Below are 20862 nucleotides of genomic sequence, written 5' to 3'. Positions count from 1 at the left end.
GTCTTTTCTAAGCCAAAGAGGAAATCTAGCTCCCCCACCCTGTGTCCTTAAAAGTCTCCTCATAAATAGTGTGCGTTGCTTATCCTCGCTCTCATTCCCAGCGTTACACAGAAATGACATCAAGTTCATTAATAGAGCTTGTTGTCTTTTAATTGAATGTATGAGTTGAATGAAACGAGAGTATTGGAGGGAAACACAGGCGGTTATTGGTTGCATGAAACTTACCTCTAGATGGCACTATAGCATCAGTTTTCATTTACACACAAACCACAGACAACAAAAGGATTTGGTCCTTTTCACTTTATTGTTTTGTCGTTATCAGCGCCATTACAAAATATACATATACACAAAATACACGCCATAATGTGCCTAATCAATATTTTAATTATATTATATACTACATAATACATTTTTAATAAATGAAATTCCAGTCAAGCCCGGGCGATAGCCTAAAAGTCGATTACATGCACGTGCAAATGCTAATATAGAGCGACCTCTGACTTGAGGCTAATATGCATTTTAGACAAAACAATACTTGCTCTGAAGAAGGCTAAACAACCATATTAATGTTTCAGAAGCTTAATATTAGTGCTCACTGTCTGCACAAAAGTTAGCCTACTCAATTGTTGGCTCATGTATAGAGGTTATTTAATAACACCAGCATGGTAAATCATGCTAATCTACCCTGTTCTCTTTTTTTACTGTGCTTGTTAAGGGATTTAGATGGACATAACTGGCCTTTGTATCCCATATAGTTCACTCCTTACAGGGCTCTCATGTGAAGTTCCTCACGGTCTGTTGTCAGGCAGGGTGAAGCTATCTGAAACAGGAGAAGATCTGCCCAACAGCCAGAGCCGGGGACCTGAATATCTGGGGCAAGTTCCACAAACACTCACTCAATTGTCCTGCCATCAGCGGTTAATGAGCGATGGAGTTATGGAAGTCTTATGCTTCTGCAGTCACATGCAGTAGGGAAAGAAGAGGGGTTTGAATTTCACGTCTGCATGTCAGCTTGTTTACTGTGAGAACATCTTGAAATTGTAGACAATGCTCTTACTTGTTTGAGTTTTTTTTTTTTTTTTTAACTCATTGAGCATGGGGTGTTCGTTATCTATCGCGATAAAGTGGCTGCTGGAACCTGAAAAACAAAGAACTGTAACTTCAACTTCTGTATTTTTACAGGCCGGGTAAAGATTATACTAATGACAGGGATGGGAAACATGCTTTTACCACTTGTTGTAAATCAATCATCTTTGCAGAACTTTTTGTAGTCTGACACAATATAAGTTGATAGATTTTACACAAATATCTCAAAAGACAGTGTCCTTAAAATGTTTGATAAAAAGAAACTGTCTTTTCTCTCAACTGTTCTTTTCTTTGCAGCATGCGGTCCCAAGTGAATCTGCACTACCGTTCAAAAGTTTGGGGTCAGTACGAACTTTTTAATGTTTAAAATAAATGTTAATATAATTTAAAATGGCATTTATTCCTACACTCTAAAAAATGCTGGGTTGTTTTAACCCAACTTTGGGTCAAATATGGACTAACCCAGCCGTTGGGTTAAATTTTTACATTACATTTTTAACCCAACATTTCGGGTTTGTCCATATTTGACCCAAAATTGGGTTAAAACAACCCAGCATTTTTTAGAGTGTATGTGTGATGTCAAAACTGAATTTTCATAATTAGTCTTCAGTGTCACATGATCCTTTAGAAACCATTCTAATATGTTGGTTTGCTGCTCAAGAAACATTTCTAACATAATTATGTTGAAAACATAGTCCTGGATATTTACGGTATGTGGAAACGGTAATACATTTTTTTCCAGGATTCTTTGATTAAAGTTCAAAAGAACAGCATTTATTTGAAATAGAATTCTTTTGTAAATCAATTTAATGGATCTTTGTTAAATAAAGTTATTAAATTGTTTTAAAAAAATCTTTTGAACAGATGAATTAAGCCAGTTCCCCTCAAATTCACACATGTAACTAACTAACATCAAGGAAAGGTTGCACTTATGTCAATAGGAAAGTATTAGAAAAGAAAATGTAGTCTACATTTTAAACCCAACAAACTGCAAAAGCTAAAGCATGCAGTGAATTTAATTTTGAAATGTTGGGGGGCTTCTTTATAAGTTCCCAGAACAACACACGGGGACAGGCCACATGCAAAGATGACCATCAAAAATTGTGCAATTGTCCCATTCACCTTGATTCAATTGTCAGTTAACTAGACAAAAGTGATCAGTTGACTTACATAAAAAAGTGCAGGAATTAAGTAAATAAAACATGCGTAATTGTAAAAAAAAATAAAAAAAAATGCACTTGACGATTCCACCTAACAATGGGTTTCATCACTTTTTTAAAGTTAAAGGTACAATATGCAGGATTTTTAAAGTAAAATCCTAAAACCACTAGGCCAATTTTGTTTAGTTGATTACAATATCCCAAATGTTTCCAACTATTTGTAAATCATGAGAAAATTGTTTAACCAAGGAAACGGGACGTGTGAGCAGGGGTGAGGAGTCGCCAGACAATGACGTCATATCCGCGTTACCCCCGGTTTCCACCAGGTTTGACCTCGTACTGCAATAGTAACCATGGCAACAGTTATGTTATGTCATGGCATCGGTTATGCCCGTTATGCGTGCTCAAAAGCGTGAGCGTCCCTAGCAGGGTTTTGTTGAAACATTATGGACCATGGCAAGCAGACTTTGAGACAAAAAGAGGACTAAAACGAAGATCAACATCTTTTGAGATGCCGAGAGCTCCACGTCCGCGACTAACTTCGACTTGACAGAGACACGAGTGTTGCATGTTACTTGAGCAAACAGATGAGCAAATCAAAGTATATAAAACTAATCAATGTTATGTAGTTTATCATGATGAAAACTTAGAATATGATCTGTATGTTAATTTAATCTCAAAGAGCCAACAAACTAACCAAACTAACAACATTCAACACACACAAATGCTGTTTAGGGATAGTGAAACTGTTAGAGCAAGTGAAGCAGCGCTGCGTTCAAGTGTAATTCCTCTAATAAACTGACCTGTGTGAGTAATTCAGCGTGTAGTTTGGTAGAATTAAATGTCCTTATTCTTTTATATCCGCAGGACTCGCGTTGCATGTGGCGCTGGTATACGTCTAGCAATCGTGCACTGCTTCATACTACAGTCATGTTAAAAACATCAATGTATTCACTCATCCATAAAAGATCCATCAGCTTGACGACAAGATCAATAATTCCGCTTAATGCGGAATATAAGTCATTAATATATGCCGTTGTTATTGTAAGAGGTTAGCGACCCCTGGTGGCGAAACAATCTTGCATATTGTACCTTTAAGTCAACTGATCACTTTTTACAGAAATATTACAATCTAACCCTTTAAGCTGCTGGGAGAGGAGAACAGGAAGGTCTCTTCTGAACACTTGGAATCAAGAGATTATGTTAGTATAGTAATAATACATTCCAACAGATAATAAATGAAACATTTGGAAACATCCAGTATACGAGCCGTGACCAACTTCTTTAAAGGGTTAGTTCACCCAAAAAATGAAAATTATGTCATTAATGACTCACCCTCATGTCGTTCATCTTCGGAACAGTTTAAGATATTTTAGATTTAGTCCGAGACTTTTCTGTCCCTCCAAATACACGGATTTCAGCAGTCGTCATTTTGAAATGGCTACGGTGCAAGAAAACAGGAAGTGTTGCCTTTAATCATAAGAGAGTCACGAATGCAATGGCATATTGTTGTGTTAAATGTAGAAGTTATTCTAAAAATGTACATACATTTCTTTCATAGTTTAGACTATACAGTGAAATTTATAAAATACATTTAAAAATATATATATATTTATATTCAGAACATTAAAAAGAAGCAGGAACGAATATCTTATATTGGATAATTAACATCTAAATCGCGGCAGTAACTTCAGGTTGGTAGTCCAAGACATTGTTCTCTATCTGTACTTCCAAAATTCTTCCAACCGGAGCCTCGCTTTCGATTTCAAAATGGCAGCTGCGTGAAAGCAGCGTATTGAAAATTGATGGTATATTACAGTCCTTGTCCAGAAAGGAAACACATCATCATAGTAGTCCATGTGACATCAGTGGGTTAGTACGAATGTTTTGAAGCATCGAAAATACATTTTAGTCCAAAAATAACAAAAACTACGACTTTATTCAGCATTGTATTCTCTTCCGGTTCCGTTTCTGTCGGAACGACGTGAGGCCGAGTCATTAACGACATAATTTTCATTTTTGGGTGAACTGACCCTTTAAGGTGGTAATAAAACGCTGTAATATTACCACAGTTTCACCAGGGGTGTAATTGCTTCTCTTTCGAAAAGCACTGTTTAATTTAGTTCCCATGTGTAATCCAGTCTAGGATCATCTTCATAATAGCAAGCCATATAATTACACTCAAGGTTTAATGAACCTGCATTCGGAACAGCTCAAATTGTATCAGTGGCTTTATTTCGAGCTTGGTCTTAAATATACGAAATTCAGCATTGCTCATATCCTTCCAGAAAAGGGATTTGAACTCGACTTTTGGCTGTCTAGAAAGCATCATGATCACACGTTAAGGTTTACCAGGACTTAATTGGTGTAACATGATAGCATATTGCTGTGGCTTTCACACCCTGAGAGATGGATCTAATTGAAGTCTCTGGAGAACCCAGCTCTAGCATATGGAGCTCCTCTAACTGTTTCCCACCTGGCAACCGGCGGAAGGAAAGAAGCTCTAGCTTTTTTTGGTCCCAGAGCCTAAGCAACAGCCCAATGAGTGTGGTGTGTGTATCAGCTGACCTGTAGTCTCATGACTTTAGTTAACATTTTTCTTTTTTTCTGTGATTATTTGCCAGTAGTCAACATTTCAATTATAACTGTATTTTTGTTCATGGGTTTTCCATCCATTTGTTCAAATTGCAAGACTTTTGTTTAGGATGGTTTGTGTGAATGAACGTTTGTTTTGCTAGTTCAGAGAAGCCAGTTCATTTACTAGACTTTATTCAATTAATTGTTGCCTCTTTGGCACAAATGCCTTCGGAAACAAATTCTTCACAAAAACACTAAAAAGATGGAGGTAGCTTGAGGTAATATGTATTATTACCAGTGGGTAGTTGTCCCACTTTTATCTTGGCAACTGTGCACTTTTCTTGTCATGTGACTATATATTTTGGAATAACCCATATAATTTCTGCCAGATGAAAAGGAGAAACACATGCATGGGAGGAGTGAAAGGTATATTTTACAACGGTTTTTGGCTTGTCAAAAAAGTAAAATTTTAGCTGTTACATCAATGGACATTACATATGATCCATATCTGTGATTTAGCAATGCCAAGAACCTTTTGACTAAAATATTTATTAGTTTCAGAGACATTTATTTGTTCATTCTAATTCAATGTATATTTACTAGAAACACAGTTTTTAAGTTAGCTTTAAGAAAATAAATATTATTTGTAAGTGGAAATTTGATTATTAAAGTAGCTTTTAAAATAGGTAAATTCTAAACATTTCACATGGGTTTGATTCAGATTCATTTAGATGGTCAGTTTAAACCCAGATGGATCAACTTACCCCTAACCTGCGGTAAATTGAGCCACAGGAACACTTGTTTTGGTCATATTTTGTCATATGGCTAAAAAAGCCATATTTTTAGAACCTGTTGTCATATTATGATCATTAAAAATGATATGAATCCTCCTGAAATTACCGTACATACTTTCATTGTACTTCAGCCTATACTTTTCTCTTATCTTCAGGACCATCTGGTCAAAAAAGGAACATCTTACCCCTCTCTCCCCCTATATGGGTGATCTATTCCTATGGTATTTCATGATATATGAGTTATTTGGAGATATATGTTATACGTGTATAATACAATAAAAGGCATTAATAAAGACACTCAAAGAAATTTGTAAAGATTGTTTTGATGTATTACCTATATCTGGGATAGATAGATAGATAGATAGATAGATAGATAGATAGATAGATAGATAGATAGATAGATAGATAGATAGATAGATAGATAGATAGATAGATAGATAGATAGATAGATAGATAGATGCCAATAAAGAAATTTGAATTGAATAGATAGATAGATAGATAGATAGATAGATAGATAGATAGATAGATAGATAGATAGATGCCAATAAAGCAATTTGAATTGAATTGAATTGAATAGATAGATAGATAGATAGATAGATAGATAGATAGATAGATAGATAGATAGATAGATAGATAGATAGATAGATAGATAGATAGATAGATAGATAGATGCCAATAAAGCAATTTGAATTGAATAGATAGATAGATAGATAGATAGATAGATAGATAGATAGATAGATAGATAGATAGATAGATAGATAGATAGATAGATAGATAGATAGATAGATAGATAGATAGATAGATAGATAGATGCCAATAAAGAAATTTGAATTGAATAGATAGATAGATAGATAGATAGATAGATAGATAGATAGATAGATAGATAGATAGATAGATAGATAGATAGATAGATAGATAGATAGATAGATGCCAATAAAGCAATTTGAATTGAATTGAATAGATAGATAGATAGATAGATAGATAGATAGATAGATAGATAGATAGATAGATAGATAGATAGATAGATAGATGCCAATAAAGAAATTTGAATTGAATAGATAGATAGATAGATAGATAGATAGATAGATAGATAGATAGATAGATAGATAGATAGATAGATAGATAGATAGATAGATAGATAGATAGATGCCAATAAAGCAATTTGAATTGAATTGAATAGATAGATAGATAGATAGATAGATAGATAGATAGATAGATAGATAGATAGATAGATAGATAGATAGATAGATTTATGTACATAGATGACATATAGACACAGATGTTAAAAAATGGCTTGGATCTGTGATTGATTCTTTCATTTGATTTGACTGTTGAGAGTAATGTCTGGACTTGTAGCATAGAGTGAATCTTTTTTTTTTTCTTAACAAGTTGTTTTCTCTGTGAGCATTGACTCAAGTCTTAACCTGTTTCATCTGTTTCAGTCTAAAAAGTCTTCTCCGGCGCTGTTACATAAACATGTAAATGAAAGACAGGGAAGCGCTACAACTGATCCATGCCCTATATGTCCTTACAAATATTGCACACACTGTCATGAAATTCATGCGCATCTTGTCCTTCACTTTGAACCTTTAAATCCATTCGGTGGGCTGAAACACTGAGGATGTGACTCAGAAATAAAAGCCATGTGCACTGGCTTCCTTTCTCATTTCCCCTTGAAAAAGGCCCAAGACACAGTAGCCACAAGAGCACACAGGAAGTAAATCTTCAAGGACTACCACTTGGGAATCATCGCAGCGAGATTCCCCTGAAACCCGAAGACTTCCAACAGCTCGTAACTGCGAACGCAGGCAAGAAAAATGGCAGAGATGAGACAAACATGCCAGCAAATGAATATCAGATGACTGCCAGCCACCATAATGCATGAAGCTAGGCTCAGCTTTTATTCAGAATAGACATTCATTCATTCGGTTTGGCTGTGAGGGGGTGGCATGTGGTTTTAGTTAAGAGCTGAACCGCTTGGACCGCTCGCTACAGCTTCGCCTAATGTGTGTGTGTCTCTCTCTTGCTTCTCGCTGACCCCATGACTCATGACAGCATGCTATACTAATGCTCCTCTCCAACACAACAGGAGCATTACAGATACTAAGAATGCAGACTAATGGTTTGCCACGTGGTTAAACCCCTGCAGGAAGAGGATGCATGGATCATAAAATGTAAGTCTTGCAAGGCAATTGTCGACAATAGAGCCAGTCAGCATTTTCCTCACCACCCCCCTTATCTCTCTAATAGATCAAGGGAATCACAACACCTCTCAGTAGAGAACTTCACTTGGACTGCAGTTGACATGTACTTCTTTATGTAACACAGTGCATTCACCACTGCATTTTAAAATGTCTTTAAAGGAACAGTACAAGTTAAGCTCAATCAACTGCATTCAACAACCAACATTTCATCTCGTCCATCATTTTCTTTAAAAAAAGAGGCACAAATGAAGGCACTTACAGTGAAAGTCTAAATGAAAGAATTTGAAAGCAGTAAATGACCTTGTAAACGTAATGGTTATACTTTTTATAAAAGCACTTACTTCAATTTTTATATTAAAACTTGTAAAGCTGTAAAGCTGTTTGAAATATTTTTTTAAAAATAGATGGCAATGACGCTATACAATTTGACTTATTAATTAATAAGCATTTTTTCCACCAAATATTATGTTAATGCTCAAACTGTTAATGGGTTTTGTATTAAAACAGTATTTTAATGTTTTTGGACCCATTCACTCCCACTATAACACTGTGGCAAACTTTTTGCCAGGAAACAAGGGACAAGTGGAAGTGATTTTTTTTTTTTTGGTGATCAACATTATGCCACAAATCCTGAAAATTGCCCTGTACCTGGAATATTCCTTTAATATTTATATTGCAATAATGCTCCACTATTAAAAAAAAAAAAAAAAAAAAAAACTTCTGCCATTGACTGTAGTGAAATAAGATGTTTGCAGCAGCAGTCAGAAGCCAATTTGCTGTATCACGGGAGCATGTAGCCAGTGTGTGATGGGCTCGTGATAACCACAAAGGCAGTGTAGCCAGCCAAAGAGCATGATCCATTACTGAGCCCACTGGCAAATCTACAACAAAACCAACATTGTCTAATCTCTTTTAAATGCTCACCAGATGGCAAGGCAACTTTAATAGCTTGTTTGGTAAACGATACACATTTTTGAATTCCTTGCCTTTAATGCTTCATACTGTTAGTAGTCATGTGGTGGTAAACTAACTTTTGGGCATGCCATTGACAAAAAAAGACAATAAAAACAGAGAAGATGTTTTTTTTTTTTATATGGCTAATATTGTCGCTAAAAGCAGCAAAGCTATTAGTTTAGCTATATATTTCTTAGTAGTGATATGGTAGCATCTCTATTTTCAAAATCAAGTTTTTCACAACAATGCTAAGTGGTAGCTTATGGCTAGAACGCCATGTTTTTCTTGATAACATTTCAGCATTAAAGACATCCGTTTAGTGAAGTCCTAAAACAGACAGAGAACGACCCTTTCGAATCATAACTATAAAGTTTTATTAGGCATAACATTTTTCTAATTCTAATTCTGTGTATCCACCTATTTTTTTTAAAACAACTGAAAATAATGCCTATGCTTATAGTTTAAGCATTTAACAGATCTAAGGCATTCAAGGTTTTTGTCATCGGTCCAGATGATAAAAGACACCCCCGAGCCCTCCAACCAATGGCGCCATATCTCCAAGGTCACCTTGACTCTGAGAGAACCGCACCAATGCATAGACCTCTGATGAGAGGAGAAATAACTGAGGCTAAGTAAACAAAGTAATAATAAAATTAAAAGCTGAACTTTCTCCATAACTCGGTCGCTATTTAAATTTAAAATTAATTAAAATTTAAATTAAAATCATCAGTAAACCATTACTTTACCAAGGCAATAACTGACGCGTTTGTATCACATTCAAAAGAGCGGCCACTGTCAGCCCCACAGTGGAAAAAGTGGTACCCGCTGGCCCGGATCGGCACGGAACGGTTTCACAATGAGAACCGTTCGGCCTAACGGTGGAAAAGTGGCTCATGTCTCTCAGCACGTCATTGACTAGTGCCTGGAAGACTACGGGGGCATTGGATAACCTGAACGGCAAAACCAAATATTCAAAATGCGCCCTGGGCGTATTAAACGCAGTCTTGCAATCATGACCCTCCTGGATGCAGACCAAATTATAGGTCCTGCGAAGGTCCAAACTCATGACTCCCAGCAGACGCTCAAAGCCAAAGACGTCAATGGCAAAGGATAAGTATTCAGCCCCCGATACTTTATTTAAGGTCACAAGGAACCAACCGTCTTTTCCACAAAGAAGAACCCCAGATCTGCAAGGGAAGAGGAAGGGCAGAGAAGTTTGGCTACCAGCGAATATATATTTCTCCATGTCCTCCCTCTCTGAAGTGGAGAGCCAATATAACCTGCCCTTCGGTGGAGACATACCTGGAAATAAGTCTATCGCACAGTCATAGGGACAGTGTGGAGTAAGAGAAGCAGCTCTTGACTTACTGAACACCCCCTGCAGGTCAAGGTACTCCTTGAGCATGCCAGGCAAGGCCCAAAAGTTCATCCTGCAACACAGAACAAGACAAAGGGGAGCACACAGACAACAGATAAGAAGCATGACCATAATCACTCCAGGATAACACCGTATTCTGAGACCAGTTTATGTGAGGAATACGGAGCATGAGCCAGGGATGTCCAAAAACCACCAGGATAAGAGGGGAGTCAAGCAAAATCCGGATCTGGTTTGTACGATTGCCAGAGATTGTTAGACTAACAGCGCAGTAAAATGGAATAGGGAGGGTAGTGATTTACTAAAATAGGTTGAATTAAATGAATAATGGGGATCTTGAGTTGGCGGATTAATGTTAAGTCCCAAAAATGTCCTTTGGGACCAGAGTCCAAGAGAGCATACATGGAGTGGTGAGATTCAGATTGCAGTCTGGCTACTCTGGAGTGTAGCAGATAGAGAGGATTTATCAAAGGTAACACCACCTGTCAGTAACCTTGTTTCTACAGACAGGTATTGGCTTGTACTGGACATTGAGCACCGATATGTCCGGAAGCACTATTAGTACAAACAAAGTCCATAAGCCTTTCGTCATTCCTTCTCATTCTGTAAGAGCTGAGTTCTGCCCACCTGCTTGGGTTCCAGGGGGTGCGTTTCCCAAAAGCATCGTTAGCCAACAATGGCCGCAAGTTCCGTCGTTACCAATAGAGTTCAATGGAAATTGCGACCAAAGTTGGCTAACGAAGCTGTCGAGAAACGCACCCCAGATCAGGCTGTCCAGTCGGGCTGACCATAGCGTTGGGGATGGGCTGAAAGTAGTCCGCAGTCTCTGGAGCGAATCCTTTCCTAGAACAACCCATGTCCCACTGCGCTTCCTCGTTCCAGTTGCTCTCTGCAGACACCGTGCAAATCTCAATGGAATAATCCACCACAGATTGATTTCCTTTGCGTAACTCTGCCAGCACACTTCCCTACCGGAGACAGTGCGGTCAAAAACCATCCTGAGTTCCGTTCACACACCTCCGTTACCCATTGACCCGCTCGACCAGCCGGCAGCGTAATAACTAGAGCCCCTTTAGACTCTGAGGGGAATGCAGATGGCTGGAGAGCAGAAAACAGAGAACACAGAGAACCAGAAATGGATGACACAAATGTGGCTCACCAGAATAGGGTGCTGGTGGTGGTAGTCGAGGTTCGCTGTGATGAGCGATTTCCACGGTAGGTTAGGCGGAGTGGCCAGGTTCACAGTCTCGGCCTTCAGTTGCTGGAACTTGGCAGACAGCTCGGCAACTTGCGTTACCAAAGCCAGAACAGTTAATCCCGCTGCCATGATTTGTTCCTCTTGGCGTTCCATATGAGCGTTTAGTAGATTTATTATAAGGATTAACCCCTTGAGATCTATCATCTCGTTTTCAAACTAACTAGTTTCAACAAACTTTGGGCAAACAAAGAAATGCCAGGACACGAGCAAACAATGATCTGACAAGGAATGCCTGGGAGTATGTATATGTGATCAAACTGGTGAGATTATCCTGATTAGCTCATCAGTGCAATGAATTGCCCTAGCAATGGTGACGGCCAACCAGGCTAAAGGGGGAAACAAAGTAAGACAAAATGAACACATGCACCAGTGAACCGTGACACATTGTGAATAATCATCTAAATTACATCAATGTGAAATTGAAAGACTTAAGCTGCATATTGGTCTCAGATATAGATATCCTCCAGGGGTCTCATGCTCTCTGATGACACGCACCCTGTTTTCTGTTCAAACTTTCTGCTGATTTCTAAATATAACTGTAGGGCAAGAAACGGTAAACATATTCCTCTCGAGTTGCGCAAGGGCAACTTGTCACGTGTGCTTTTTCTATATATCTTACCCTGCTGAGACCTGTGAGAACATTAGCTCAGGATGGTATTTCCACAAACCAGTTGGTGCACCAGCAGAAGAATTATTGCATGTTTATATCTTGACGTTTAAGATATAGCATTTACAAGCAGTTCAATAGTCATATTTGGTGTATATATCCTACTTATTGTTTGTTTGTTTTTATGAAGAAATCTGTACACGCATGAATAACTTGTCATTGTGTCAGCTGATTGAGGTTTACAGTACTATTGTGAGCCATACTGATGATTTGGTTGTTTACATAGATTTTAAATAAATGTAATAATTTCATTCTCATCTCATCGTTTCAAGACAAGTTTATTTCCCAATGGATTCAGTTCATTTTGTTCCAACCTCTCAATGTCTGATATTCTGTTAACTAACAGATATGACAGACTACACTCTAAAAAATTAGTTGTTTCAACCCAACTGTGGGTCAAATTTAAATTTAATTTTTAACCCAACGTTTGGGTTTGTCCATATTTGACCCATAATTGGGTTAAAACAACCCACCATTTTTTTATATTGAAAAAAAAAAAAGAAAATTGTGTAAATTTCAAAATAACATTCACTCTATATAGTCTAACACGTGAAACACTTATATTTTTTTCTGTTAAATTAAATATATAATTCTGAAACTATAGACAGGTGATGTTTACAAAACATAAATCTTTTTTTTTTATTATATATAACCCTGCAGCTTTGCCCCAAGAAAAAGAGTGAGAGATGTAGTTTACAGAAGAGAGGAACACTTTTTGCTGCCCGTTTCCAAAGTAACAAGCATAATAAAAAGCATAATAAAAATAATGGAATAACAGGCACAAGCAGTGAGTTCTCACATTATTCTATAAACCAACACTTCTCAAGAAGTTCACTTGTTTGAGAAAAAAAAAAAGATACGATCTTTTAATGAGTTCACAGTCTTTTAAAATTAAGCTAATATGATGACTTAGTTGATAATAAGATATAAATGGTCTTTTCTACTTTTATCAAATAATTGAAACTGACAGTGGTGACAGATCCATGCAGAAACAATGACTTTACTGCTAAGAAGCTTAACTTTTATTTGTGTACAATAAATAAAACAAGCAAAAACATGGAGGGTGGGGGGGGGGGCACATTTTTGCAGGAATTTTGATAGATTCTCCATTTTAAGAACTGTGAAGGCTCTTTTTTGTCAGGGCAAGGTTCTACATGGGGTTTTTGACAACCCAAACCATTTCATGTAAGACTGTTAACGTGAACTGCCAACTCAGCACAAATGGCTCTCCAGTGCATTCTTTAAAACTGATTCAGAGGCCTTAATGACGTCAAAAGGAACAATGAGCAAGTGACTTTGCAAGAAATTTAACACTATGTTTAAGAGAGACTTCGAGTGCTTTGACAGATTTTATTAAATACACTCTTAAAGGGGTAACTTTTGCTGATAATTTACTCACCCCCATGTCATCCAAGATATCCATGTCATTCTTGCTTCAGTCAAAAATAAATTAAGGTTTTTGATGAAAACATTCCAGGATTTTCTCCATATAATGGACTTCATTGGGAACCAAACAGTTCAGGGTCCAAAAGACAGTTTCAGTTCAAACTGCACACTTTTCAAAGGGCTTTAAAGGATTCCAGACGATGAATAAGGGTCTTATCCTGTTCAAAATTAGTCATCAAAATGAACAAATCTTTATCCGAGTCAATTCATTTATTTAGTTCGTTGAATGAACCAAATGACACGAAAAAAGATTCGTTCATTTTGATAAACGAGTTCGAACAGGAGAGTCACTAACGCGCATCACAGAACAGAGCAAGGCGAGCATTTGAGCTTATAAAAGTTTTTTAAATGATCGATCGTTTCGCTTGATAAGACCCTTTATTCATCGTCTGGAATCGTTTAAAGCTCTATGAACAGTTTGCAGTTTGCACTGAAACTGTCTTTTGGACCTTGAACCGTTTGATTCCCATTGAAGTGCATTATATGGAGAAAAATCCTGGAATGTTTTCATCAAAAACCTTAATTTCTTTTCAACTGAAGAAAGAAAGACATGGACATCTTGGATGACATGGGGGTGAGTAAATTATCAGAAAAAGTTTTTTTTTTTTTTTAAAGTGAACTACTCCTTTAAAAATTAAGGTTGTTTTTTTGGCATTTATGGAGACGTGAAGAATTTTTATCAATCATGGATACTTACCATTACACAAAATGTTCTTTGTGAAAAAAGGGGTTCTTTAGAAGAAGAAAAAAATGTTTTTAGCACTAAAAGGTTCTTTGGAGAACCCAAAATCATTTTGTTATCACAGCGAAAATCCCCTTTTGGAATCATTATTTCTAAGAGTATATTCTAAAAAGTAGCAGGAAATCATGTGTTGCTCTCACTGTTTCCTTTCTAATTTAAATCAATCGAGATTGTACAGAAATGTGTGAACCATGAAGTCTATTATGGTCACAGACACCACCACTTTTGTCATGTGAAGTGAGTTCAGTGAGGAAGGATGAACTGGCTCTGTGGGGTGTCAATAATTACTTTCCCATATGAAGCTCTCCCTTTCTCCTATTACCATGAGTTGAGGCGTAACAGAGCCACAGAACAGAGAAAGCACCACAGCTAATTCCAGCAGGACGTGTGCCCAATGCCCAGAGATTTTAAAGACGCCCAAGCCAAAATGCATGGCAATGTAATGTTACTATATAGTGATTGTGAACCACTGAGCATTTAATCCTAATAAAGATTACTCAAATTAATTAATGTTCCCAAGTTTTGCAGTTTGGCACAGCATAACAAGAACAAAACTATCCCCAACTCACATGTGGCATTAGGCTCTTCATATTCTTGGAATCACATCCTGTTCCCTCCACTAGCAATAGACCCCTTGTTCTTATAATAACATGGCATGATACGTTTTGTAGTGCACTAAAAGATCACTAAAGGCAAGTTGCTTTTGCTTTTTCCACTTGTTTTTGATTTGAAAATATCTTCTGAGTTGTTGTTTCTCGTCACATAAATCCCCATATAATTTACATGACGCATACCAGCGTTACTCCTATTTAATTGATCATTTTTGTCAGCTTTAGCTCTAGGCAGCGTCTCATAAATCATGATTGACATGAATGAATGCTGTGGACTGTCAAACTCCGAGCCATTCATGAGCTTCGTAAAAGACAGACAAATCATTCCCATAGAGATTTACTTGGACTTTAGAAATTCCTTTGGTGCTTGACTGTTCTGTCTGTTTGAGCGGCCCTCAGGGGGACGGTCCCATTCTATACGTTTCAGCAAGAACATCAATCTGTGCATGACAGAAAATGAAACCAGATTGTTGCCACCATCGGCTGGATGACAGAACGCTTGAGTAGATGCAGCAGATGCTTAAGGCATTTAGTGAGCTGCCTTCATAATTGAGCACCAAACATAATATGGGATATTCCCAAATGAATGGAAGAGGTGGCTTTAGCAATGCATCATACATAAGTGTAGGCAGTCATACACAACTCTTTCTATGACATCATGCATGTAAACATCTAATTTCTAAATAGTGATCAGTGCAAGAGCAATAAGGATTTTTAGGGGCATTATGATGGTGAAACTGAAACACAAGTGCCCCCAAAAGCCCCTCATTCTCCCTGCGGTATTACATTGCAATTCAGTGCAATTTCAGATCATGCATTTCATCAGGCACAAACATGTCAACATGACAAAATACAATTCGATTGAGAACCTTGATACATTGATGTAGAAGCGCTGTGAAAGTGTGTCCCAGAAGCGGGACTTTGCGGGCCAGTTGGATTGACAGCAATACTCATCTTGCCCTCAAAGTCCCGTCACTGAATTCACAATATATATTCAAACATTAACCGCTAATAACTTTAACACATGCAATGCATACACCCCTATTAAACTAAGATTAAAGCATTCATTTTCTCTATAACTGCAACCTCTGATCATCTGGTTGATGTGACAAATACTAACACCATAACTTATAGCTGTGTATTCCTGCCTCATATCTGACTGATAACAATACATGTACTTCCTGATTGTAACAGTGAAACATGCTGCTTTGAAAAAAAATGTATTGTAATAAGCACTAAACTTGTATTGAATTAAATTGCCATGCATGGTTATTGTTTTTAAGACATTTGATCATAAATAACAAGCAAGTGACCTTCTTGAGTCAGGCTTCAATTGAAAAAAATGTTACACATGCAGTAATTACAGTGGCTAGCTATAAGCTATCGGATTAAAAAGCTTTTTAAAACCCTATCTGAATTATTAAGAGCTTATTGTTAGGAGACAACTGGGCGTCATTTGAGTCCCAGACAGTGTGTTCGACTCCCTGGAGAGTTCAGGTACTCTCTCAGACACAATCTGTCTGCCTCTGTCGGGAAGCAACATCCGCGAAAAGAAGGGATATGCACCCTACGGTCGCTTAAAAACACACACATCACATACAACATCTCTATCTGTCCCCTTTTAAATGCAAACGCAAATTCCCATTGTGACGGTTTAGTAGAATGTCTATTATGACATCATCAATGGAATTAACAAGTATTCAGCCCGATGCCCCAATTGCGATCACACCTGCTATTAAAACAGACGCGCAAATCCATAAGGATGCAATGTCGCTTGAAACTTACCTCGACCGAGGGACTGAAAGAAACATCTGTCTGATTTGAAATTTGAATCAGATCTTGTTTCTTTAAGTGCGCGCTATACGTGCTCCTGCTGCTGGTGAGATGAGCAAGCGTCTAGAGGAGCAGACTGACTCTGTGCATGTTAAGATCTCTCTTGCTCGTGCATTGCTTCATGGTCACGCTACTATAGAGCAGGGGCCGAGGAGGGGGAGATGCCATTTTCAGCAACACACACCCGCCAATTGTGCGCTAAATTCCGCGCGGACGTTCTCGAGTCTAATGATCATCAATGGGTGTCAGTATGTAAAATCGCTCACATGCGAGTGTCATGCTGTCCGATGCTTTGCATTTGCTTTAAAAGGGAGCGGAGTCAAACACGTGGAACTGGATATGGAGCTGGCAGTTTCTGTTTTCCTAGAAGTCATTCCCAAATATAGAAACAAGGAAGGAACGTTTTTAGAAACCTCTGTGTTGCTATGACCGAGTTAACATCTTTTCGCTGTTTTGTCATCTATTCATAGTGTCATTTACGTGATGTCACGTATAACGTCATTCAAACAGACAAACTTGATTACATGACGATGCAATTAAGATTATAGCATTAGCTAGCTATGTTGGCGTCTTGCTCTGCGCCGAACATCACACATATGTCAGACGTGATTCAAACGAACGTCTTTAAAATACATGAAAATATGTGATTTATTAATCTGCAATCAAACCTGGATAGTTAGAGCACTGCTTTGTTGCTCTCTGCCGCCCTCTTTTGCCGAGCTCGTGGCAGTGATGACATTGCAGTGACGCCGCGCGCTTCCGGTTTCCTCAGACAAACTGATGATGATAGCTTGCTGTTTGTAATATTTTTAATCATATTTTTATTTCATTCAGCATTTAGATTTTTTTCTATTGTGTAACAGGTTGTTGAATAACGCAGCATGCCTTTAAATAAAAAGCCTGATATAAAAGTAAAATAAATAAACGAAAAAAAGAATGAACATAGGCCTACTCAACATAAATACAAGATGTAGTTTCGTTGTTTAATAAACATTTTATCGCATTATAAGAGTAGGCACTGAGCATATTTAATAACAGTGCTTTTTATTTTAGGTTCAGCAACTGAACCATTTCTATTAGGCTATTTACATTAGTGCATTTTATCCAAAGGTACTTACAAAAGAAGAACATAGCATTCATCGAAGAGCCAATTGTTATAGTTTTCTTAGTGTGTGTGTGTCAAATTTAAAGCTCCAAAAAAGTTTAGGAAATGGATGGTTTCATCAGTCCGACATTTAATTTCCAGCTTCATTTGAAGCTCTAAAACAAAGTCAGTGAACAATCCGGAAGTGACTCAAGAATGTGTTTGTACACTGTGTGTAACGTCATATGTTGTTCAATATTTTTATACTAGGCTATATGTTGGAAATAATAATTGTTATGTTCATTGCTTGTAATGTGACTGGCAAAAAAAATGTACAAAAAACTTCATCAGTTGGGATGACAGCAAATCTTGAGAAGGAACCTGCTCAATGTATCCGAAATTTTCAAGCGATCCAGTGACATTGAAGACCTGGCTGGGGTTAGAGGATTGGAGGGAGGATGCCTAGTAGACAATATGCCAGTGTAAGTTTAGTTCCCAAGATCTTGAGGCAAACCAATAGGGCTTTACAACATTTTGAGATATTTTGGTCACCAAGCCCATACACTATGAGTCCATGTTGTTGGACCGTAATGGACTTAAAAGGCACGGACGGGGTTCGAACCCGCGATCTTCGGTTTACGAGACCGACGCCTTACCACTTGGCCACCGCGCCTGCGCTCTGATGCCATTGTTTTCTGTATTTGACACAGAGATAACGTTACATCTGTCGTTTCAACGAAGGATAGCATCGTAAACAGCATTTTGCATCTGTGTGTGTGTGTGTGTGTGTGTGTGTGTGTGTGTGTGTGTGTGTGTGTGTGTGTGTGTACATGTTTCGTCAAAACACACAACTGCCAATGGCTGTTCAGGTACTATGAGAACAATGGGTCTTCTTTGATTTTAGCGGAATAACGTTATTTCTGATTTCCTCAGTTCCTCCAGTGTCCTCAGGACATTGGATTAACGTTATGCTAAATTAGCATCCAGATGAAAATGTGTTTAAATAGTATGATTTGGACTATTCTAATGCTGTTGGTGTTTAACGCACCTATCGCATTAAATGAGTCAAAAAGTTCATTTCCGATCATCGTTCAAACCAATTCGCAAAGCGTTATTTAGTCTGTCAAAGTCAGGTCTCTGTGACATTTAAATGATATACAACAAACGTTTGATACAAATAATACACAGAGGTAGAATTTTGCTCTTATTTACTTTTGGGAATATTGTTGATAGATGAGTCGGATGGATCAGTGAATTGCTGTTTTGAACAGCTTGAACCGATTCGCTGAAATGATTCGAACTTATAAAGGACGTAAACTCATCCAAAACCATCTTCAGATCATCATCGTTACATCGGATTCGTTTCATCCACCAGGGGAGGCTGTTGAATCGTGGCTTCAGTTATGATATCAAGCAAGCAGGGAGTTTGTTGGTGCACTGTCATGATATAAAATTGAGATGAGCTGTTGTTGACCTGATCATGATCCCGAAAAAAAGAGAAAACATTACAGATTAATGGTTACACTTTGGACTGGATTGCTCCAAACAGGTTTGTGAGTTATACCAAATTTTGGGGAATAAAATTTGTGTGTGTGTGTGTGTAGCTAGCCTTTATTTAATGATATTGCCTTCACATAAATTCCATTTTAAAATATATTAAGATAGAAAACAATTAAAACAATGTTTGATCCAGGAAATGCAGCATTGGTGAGCAAAAAAGAGACTTCTTTCAAAAACATCTTAATTATTCTTAACTATTTGACCTGTAATGAATATATATATATATTTATATAATAATAAGAATATTATTAATAATATAAAATAATAATACATTATATAAGACATCCACTGGATTTTTTTTTTTTTTTTTTTGGTGGTGGTGGTGGTGTGACTTCACAATAATTAACTTTCATTATTAATACATATAATTTATATATTTATTAATTTAAATCCTATATGTTTTAAATATGAGTTTACAGACCCCTTGTATTCATTCCACGCCAGTTTCAGTTTTGATATAATGTATGAGTATGAGAATACGCCTCTTTTCTTAAAATGATTTCAGCAGTGAATTCAATGTTGTTTTCTACGAGGCAAAAAAACCCGGTGAAACTCATATTTTCAAGAATAGATCAGTGTAAAAGTAAGTCATTTGCATTTTCCGTTCAGCTCACTGAAGCTCATGAATGTGTATTAGAAATCAAAATTTTTCCTCCCTAAATACAAGTGCATAAATCAATTTGTTATTCACCCAGTTCAGTGGATTGTATCAGTGTTTCGAATATGAGAGAAGAGCTTCATTGGTGTTTATTTGTCAAAAGGTCCTATGCTGGTAAACTGAATTTTGTTCCTGCTGAACTCATTATATACTTTGTGACCTCTATGTCTGGATCCATAAATAAACCCTTAGTTTGTATTTATGTTGCTGCTGCTTCCTATATGTGGTTGTCTACCTCTGCATGGAAGAGTAGGGTGAAGAAAAAAAAAGGTTTTGAGTAGCACAGATGGTTTGGTCAGATGCACTCCTTATATCTCTCTGTCCTTTAATCTTCTCTTGTTTTGTGTGTGCTCTTTCATGGTAGGCCCAGGCTCCAATCTTACAGCCTGAGGGGAGGAATAAACAAGAGTCTCTGGGAGAGACAGCCAGAGGTGGGAGGGGGAGAGCAGTACAAAGATGGGGGTGGGAATGCAAGAAGAGCTCATTTTTGTTGCTGAAACCTGAGCATGCTGAGTTCTTGACTGAGATTTCAGAGCGAATAGGAAAAGCACTGTACAGGCAAGGGCCATATTTTGAATAATGCTCTGTCAGTTTTCAAAGCGCTGTGTGATATCTGCCCATAATGTTTGTGCTGCTTTTGATCTATTTTAGTGTAGACAAAGATGAAAAAGATATAATGATATTCATAGTTCTTACATTTCACAAAGGTCATCATTTAATATGCACAATGTCATGATAGGACATGCATAATACAATGGCAATGGTGGTGCTTATATATGAATGTATATATATATATATATATATATATATATATATATATATATATATATATATATATATATATATATATATA

General features: G+C 37.3%; 1 long non-coding RNA gene and 1 other non-coding gene across 3 annotated transcripts; both read right to left on the bottom strand.

Moving 5' to 3' along the window:
* Nucleotides 1-1057: 1057 nt before the first annotated feature.
* LOC148982045 (uncharacterized) lies at nucleotides 1058-17209 on the bottom strand. Of its 2 annotated transcripts, XR_016155172.1 has the most exons (3): nucleotides 16660-17209; nucleotides 3582-3687; nucleotides 1058-1138 (listed from the first exon to the last, which is right to left on the bottom strand). It is a non-coding gene; the product is annotated as an uncharacterized LOC148982045 (long non-coding RNA). The 2 variants fall into 2 exon arrangements; XR_016155171.1 differs by lacking the exon at nucleotides 16660-17209 and having other exon boundaries at nucleotides 3582-5933.
* A 1183-nt stretch (nucleotides 17210-18392) lies between these two features.
* trnat-cgu (transfer RNA threonine (anticodon CGU)) lies at nucleotides 18393-18464 on the bottom strand. Its single transcript has one exon. It is a non-coding gene; the product is annotated as a tRNA-Thr (tRNA).
* Nucleotides 18465-20862: the final 2398 nt, after the last annotated feature.

This window comes from Pimephales promelas, chromosome 3 (genome assembly GCF_988280905.1).
Source record: "Pimephales promelas chromosome 3, fPimPro1.hap1.1, whole genome shotgun sequence".
Taxonomy (NCBI): Eukaryota; Metazoa; Chordata; class Actinopteri; order Cypriniformes; family Leuciscidae; genus Pimephales; species Pimephales promelas.
The sequence above is the reverse complement of the archived record's forward strand: the minus strand, read 5'-3'. Positions and strand labels throughout refer to the sequence as shown.